The following is a 6,971-nucleotide window of genomic DNA, read 5'->3' on the forward strand; positions in this document are numbered from 1 at the left end:
GTTTATGTGCGTAATAAACGTATAATTTCAAGTACAAACTCATCCTGACATATCAAGACAATAATGTGACAAAATCAACAACAACAGTGTTAATACACTTGCAAACTGTCAAATATGAATTATTCATGCCCCAGAGCATACTGGGATAAGGCTGAATGGGTAATGCCTGTACATTTAAAACAGCTTGTTTGCATTTTGTTGGATTCACTCAGTAATTCCTAATTTTTGTTCAAAAAGGATCATTAGCCTATGCCTTATGAATAGATTTTTCTATACATATTTAAATGGCTTTAAATGAACCCATAGTCAAAATGCATTTTAACACAATTCTGTTAGTGTTCACTTTCATGAAGTATACAAAAGCACAGTATATATATAAAAATAAAATTCTTATATGGATTAGCTCAAATTAATTTTCACTCACTGATATCAAAGAACTAAAGAAGGTGTTTCTTATCAGTGATTTTACAGTACAGCGGGGGTATTGAACACGTCATCATTTTTCTCAGTAAATATATTTCCAAAGGTGCTATTGACATGAAATTTTCACCAGATGTTGGTAACAACCCAAGTAAGCCATACATACAAAGAAACAAACAAAAATAAGTTCAGAAATTAAGTTAAGTGTAATAATGTGAAATGACACATGTAAAGAGTATTGAACACATGAAGAAAGGGAGGCGCAAAAAGGCATGGAAAGCCAAGACAACTGCTGAAAACTTACAGTAATTAAAAAGCAATCCAGCCCCCTGTCAGTGGAAATTAATAACAACTGGTTCAGTCCCAAATGATGGCCTACAAAAAGGTCTCATTGCCAAGGTGTCACACAAGACACATCTCATGATGTGTAAAAGCAAAGAGCTGTCTCAAGACCTTCGCAACCTAATTGTTGCAAAACACTTTTGGGGCCATAATACGGAAGTGGAAAGACAATAATTTCACCATAAATTTGCCTCGACCAATGCTCCTCGCAAGATTTCTGATAGAGGAGTGAAAAGAATAATCAGAAGAGTTGTGAAGCTTAGAATGGCGCCTATAACCAATGCCATCATTATGTTTTGCAACAATTAGGTTGCGAAGGTCTTGAGACAGCTCTTTGCTTTTACCCATCATGAGATGTGTCTTGTGTGACACCTTGGCAATGAGACCTTTTTGTAGGCCATCATTTGGGACTGAACCAGCTGTTATTAATTTCCACTGACAGGGGGCTGGATTGCTTTTTAATTACTGTAAGTTTTCAGTAGTTGTCTTGGCTTTCCATGCCTTTTTGCGCCTCCCTTTCTTCATGTGTTCAATACTTTTTCCCTGTGTCATTTCACATTATTACACATAACTTAATTTCTGAACTTATTTTTGTTTGTTTCTTTGTATGTATGGCTTACTTGGGTTGTTACCAACATCTGGTGAAAATTTCATGTCAATAGCACCTTTGGAAATATATTTACTGAGAAAAATGATGACGTGTTCAATACTTATTTCCCCCGCTGTATATACAAAAATATGTGTGAAATGCAAAATTGGTAATATTGCAGCTGACTTAAAAAGTTCAAGAACAGGCTTTTTTTGTGTAGTCGAGGCTGTTTGATTGTCTCAAACTGGTTTGGACATGGAGTTATGTCACTGAAGTAATCACAATTGAAACACTCAAGTTGTCTAATGCACATCGGTCTCATTGTAATCACAAGTCCTTTGTGTATCCTGTTTCTTGGAACGGTAAAATCTATTGCAAAATCACAGGAGTGAATGATGACTCTGAAACTCGACACTCTTCATCCATCTTGATAATCTATGTGTGCGCAAACAGCACAGAACAAGGAATCCCATGTTTTTCTTTTCCCTCCAGGAGGACGAAATTAGACCTGACAGGCTCATTATACAATGAAATTAATCATATTAAAGGACTGATTAAAACATGGAAGAGATTACACACTTACACTGAATACATAAACATGAATGTGCTCAGCCTCCGAGCGTTTCTAACACCTGCTCCTCTGAAAGGGATTAAATGGAAGTTTGAGCAAATTACCGTCTCTCTTTTCCCTGCAAGTTAAATGAGCTCAGAACGCCATCCTCAGCAGTCTCAGTGCTTGAGTCAGCCAAAAAATAAAGAGTGACATAAATCCCTTCCCCCCTTTTCAAGCTCTCCCTCAGTCCTGCCTAATCATTTTTCCTGATGACGGAACAATGGATAGATAGATTAAATGGAAGGATTGATAGAGAAGAAGTAAGAGTGGGACTGATTTGAATGTTTAAAAAGTAATTAACTGCATGGGTAAATGGAATACAGAGCTGATTCATGGTTCGGTTAGCAGTGACCCTCTGTGCGATTGTTTTGCTCTCACAGAGAAACCGAGGCGGTGTGCAGTCAGTGCGAACGAGTCTGTTCATTCTCCCTGCAGAGGCAGCATGAGTGTCCGCACATACACACTAGCACTGAAAGAGGGAGAACGCTACATGCCGATTACTTAAAGTGTGTGTCAGTGCAAGAGAATTCAAGCTTTGTGAAACTTTCCTTCCACAGACCAAATCGAGTTTCAAATCTATTACAACGTGTCCCAAACAAGCAGGTCTAGCTGAAAAAAGCTCTCTGTTAGTGTTCCCATTCACTGCAATTGTAATGGCTCTGCAAGCACAGACACCCCCGAAAGTATGTGATTTGAAATCTGCCATATTTGTTCATGTGGATTCGGCTCTGGCCAATCACTTGAGCCGTAAATGCCACGCGATTCTGGGCTGCAGGAAAATGGCATCATAAAAATGCTGATTGACTTATTATTTAAAGCCTGTCACTCGTCTATCCGTTGTGATGTCAAAAGCAGTTGAAAAAAAAATCCATTTCATGCTCCAGTCCTCCAAAAATATGTCAAGTCACCTTTATTTATATAGAACTACATACTCTTTCAAAGCAGCTTTACAGTGACAAACAGGAAAATAATGAGCCGTGCAAAAGCCGTGCTTTCCACTGTCGGGCCAAAAGCGAGCGTGCTAGCGTGCCAGGGCCAGTCGCATTTCCACTTTCACTTTTGGGGCCAACAGCCATTGTTGGGTAAGTTACTCAAAAAAAGTAATCCACTACAAATGACTAATTACTACTTTAAAATTGTAATTTGATTACTGCATGTAAAAAGTAATCAGATTACTAATTACTTTACTTTCAAGTTACTTTGAAAACCTATCAAACCTACAAGAATATACAACAAAGTGAAACTGAAAAATATTACAGAAGTATGAAAACAGCAACTTGACTTAAAGATCCAATGCATTTCTAGAACTTAAACTTAACATTAACCCAATGAAAAATGTAGTCTTTTTAAAAGTGTCTGTACAGTATGTCTTATCTACAACATTCCCTACTGTGTGTAACGTACTGTATGTGTGCTAGCTTAACTGTGTTTGTGTGCATTAAAGCAACACCATGTAGCTTTTCAACCTTCATAATATATTTCCAAGACCCTTGTGATGGTACATCGACTTACAATAGGTTGAATGACACGTCTGCCATAGCCTGACGGGTCTGTATCGCTTTTACTGGCACTACGGAACTTCGGGGTTCGGGTAGTAACCCTAGCACAAAAAGAACTACAAAATTCGACTGCTTTACGGCATACCTCACTTCCCCCACCACCCCCACCCCCCATTTCCTCAAATTCGGACGTATAGCGTGTGGTATAGCGTGTGTATGTTGTTGTCATGGCCGAAGCAGCAACGAAACCGAAGAAGGCAAAGAAAGGGAGAGTGACAAAATCAAAGGCAGGTGAAGCAGTCGATTCTGTTCCCTACCGGAATTCCTGTTCCCCCTCAAGCGCATGCTTCAAAGCCTTAACAAACCTTAATAAATCAAAGCCTTAATAAACATTACATTAAAATCGGTTATAACGTTTTAAATTTGAAAATAAATAATCTGGATTGAATTGACAGATGGGGGAAAACTCGCTTCTAATAATTTTCTTTTTTTAAACGCTTACATTTCGGGAAAAAATACAATCCTGTTTTAACCTTTTGGCTTCCCATACATCCAGTTGTGCTTCTTGCTCGTATTCAGTTCTGATGGTACGTATGGTAACTCGGCAACTACGCATGATTTTTAGTATGAATGCGTAAAGGGAACAGAATCGACTGCTGTACCGGACGAGGATCAATATTGGTCCAGCTTTCGCTCGCTGGCGTGAGCTAAAGAAGGAGGAGGGGTGCCCGACCGATGCTGACTTGGCCGTCATGCTGTTGGACTAGTAAGTATATTGCTTGCATACTATCTCTAGTTTTTCTAATTTGTTGTCTGCCTGGCTATGTTACGGAAGCTATCTGGTCCTCCCTTTATCTTCATGAATCAAGTAATGCTAGTAGAGGAGTGAATTATAAATCTGGTAGCTAGTAAATGCTAACATGCTAGTTTTCAATGAAAAAATGAAATCCATGAAATTATATTCATATGACATGCTGAAATATATGCCACTGGATGAAGACATTTCACACGCAACGCAGGCAATCTGCCCAAGATGTGAGAACTCCTTCTGCAGAGTTCATCCCCTGGTGTAACCATGACAGATTTTACGACAGTAGTAGAAGACAATACTGTTTCCCAACTGTAGGGGGACCCCGGGAGCAAAAGTTACTTGGTGTTGCTTTAAAGACAGAAAAAAATACTTTAAATTGATAACACTTAAAAACAATATATATATATAAACATTGCATATTTGAATGCTTCAAGTTGTTTTTTCAGTATGCATGAAACTGCATGAAACTGCAAAGTGAAAGTTTCTTCTACTCTACAGGGTACAAATTAATTTTTACTTTTCATTTATTTTACTTGTCAGTAAAATAGCGGTTGTATCTCATCAAAAGAAGTTTCTTAAAATCGCTTGCTGGAAAGTCTGTTTCTCTTTTGGGTCAGCACAAGACTACCTAAACTGAAAAGTCTTTCCACAGGAGCACTCGATATTGCCAACACGGTCTCATGAAAGTGCGTATCTAAAGCACAAATTTTATTTATCGTGCCATTTATACGGCAAAAATAGTTTTTGCGTGCATATGATATGCACTGTAACCCCTTGGGTAAGATTAGGGATGTGGAAAACTATTTTCGGCGTATAAATGGCACGAGAAATAAAATGCTATAGATATGCAGTGTTGTACTTGAGTGAGATTACTTTAATGTTTGGGAATGGCTGCGATTCCACAGTCGACAAGGGAAGCATTTCCACCACCACATATGCTGCTACACCTCTCTTCATTTGACCAGAAGTTACCTTCCCTCCCGATCCTGAACAAAAATCCAATCTAGCTTGTTTAGGCGAGGTTGCACCGCTCTCATCACGGGCGTGGGTATCCTCCTTGGCTATGAGTTTTGTCGAATGCATTCTGTTCAAGTGCTTCGACAAATTGCTAATTAAGCGAGTTGAAATTGCGCACAGTTTGCATTTAACAGTTTAAATTTTGTTTTTACGCTCAGTGAAATCAAAATAATTTTTATATTTCCACTTAAAGAAACAACTACCACACTCGTCTGCGCCAATTTGAGCAGCACGTGTTCTCCGGTGATTCATTAGAGCGTGTGCTCAACTGACGCAGCCGCGCCAAACATGATTAGAAATGCATTTACTTAATATTTTTTCTTAACAATACATTTTGCAAGTAACTTAATTTTATTGACATCAGTAACTGTAATCAAATTACATACATTTTAAATGTAATGAGTTACATTACTGCGTTATCAGGAAAAGTAATTATAATACAGTAACGTGTAGCTACCCAAGTCTGCCAACGGCCATAGGTTTTTGGCTTGCTTTGGACTAAGGTATTCAGTGGGCCAAAAAAACCCGGCCATTGGTATCGAGGAAGCCCCGTAACTGGGGCTGGAGGAGTGGTCATGAACAAAGATGGAGTTTAACACCGCTGCTCATATCCCATGTTATTATATCATGCTACCAGCTAACTTCAACATGTAAGACATTTTAAACCATTTTCAGCTCAAAACTCACTTTCAGACACCAGTGAGTGTTTGAAATAACTTCTGATCACCGTATGAGGCAGAAATACTGTATATTTATATGCAATGCTAAAGGCTACTTATGCTAACCATTGCAATAATAAATACACGTTTATGGAAAATAAACAGCTTGAAGAACGTAGACGTATGGGGTGGTGATGGCACAATGGATAAGACACATGCCTTTGGTGTGAGAGACCCGGGTTCGAATCCACTGTGAGACACCAATGTGTCCCTGAGCAAGACACTTAACCCCTAGTTGCTCCAGAGGCGTGCGACCTCTGACATATATAGCAATTGTAAGTCGCTTCGGATATAAGCGTCAGCTAAATGAATAAATGTAAAATGTAAATGTAGACAAATATATGATTTTAATCGTGTTTTTATTTGATTTAATGTTTTATCTCTCTCTTCTCTGTGCCTTTGTTGATACCACACTAATGTATCTGCATATGTCATAGAAAACATGCACTCCAGTTCTATTTATTGACACTATCTATCTATATATTCAGTATATTGACACGGGAGAGATCGCTCAAACCTCCTCAGATCGCATAATGGAAAATTAATAGAAATGCTCACTCTTTCTTACTAAAGAAATGTCACGTAAACATATGATATTTTGTCAATATTTTTCTAAATGTGTAAGCCTTAAAAGCCTTAATGGGGATGTTTTGTGCATTCCTGTGATCGTAAAAAAAATGGAAGCAGGTGTAACTGAATAGGTATGTTCTCTTTTTATGTGAAATGGTAAATATCCATTTGATTCAGCATTATTGATGTGCACTCCTGACACAAATGAATATATTACTGTCACTGTAACCTTTTTATTGTTAAACATTGGTCAGATATAGATGCTGGCATCTTAAGTCTTTAAGTAAAGTCCAAACGTTCGCTTCTGTCATGCTCATTTTGCGATCTAGCTATTTTTCAGTCAGCTGGTGGGTTGTGTGATGTTGTTCTATGGAGGCGTGATAAGGGCGGG

The sequence above is a fragment of the Leuciscus leuciscus genome (assembly GCF_965113295.1).
Source record: "Leuciscus leuciscus genome assembly, chromosome: 18".
In the NCBI taxonomy this organism is placed as follows: Eukaryota; Metazoa; Chordata; class Actinopteri; order Cypriniformes; family Leuciscidae; genus Leuciscus; species Leuciscus leuciscus.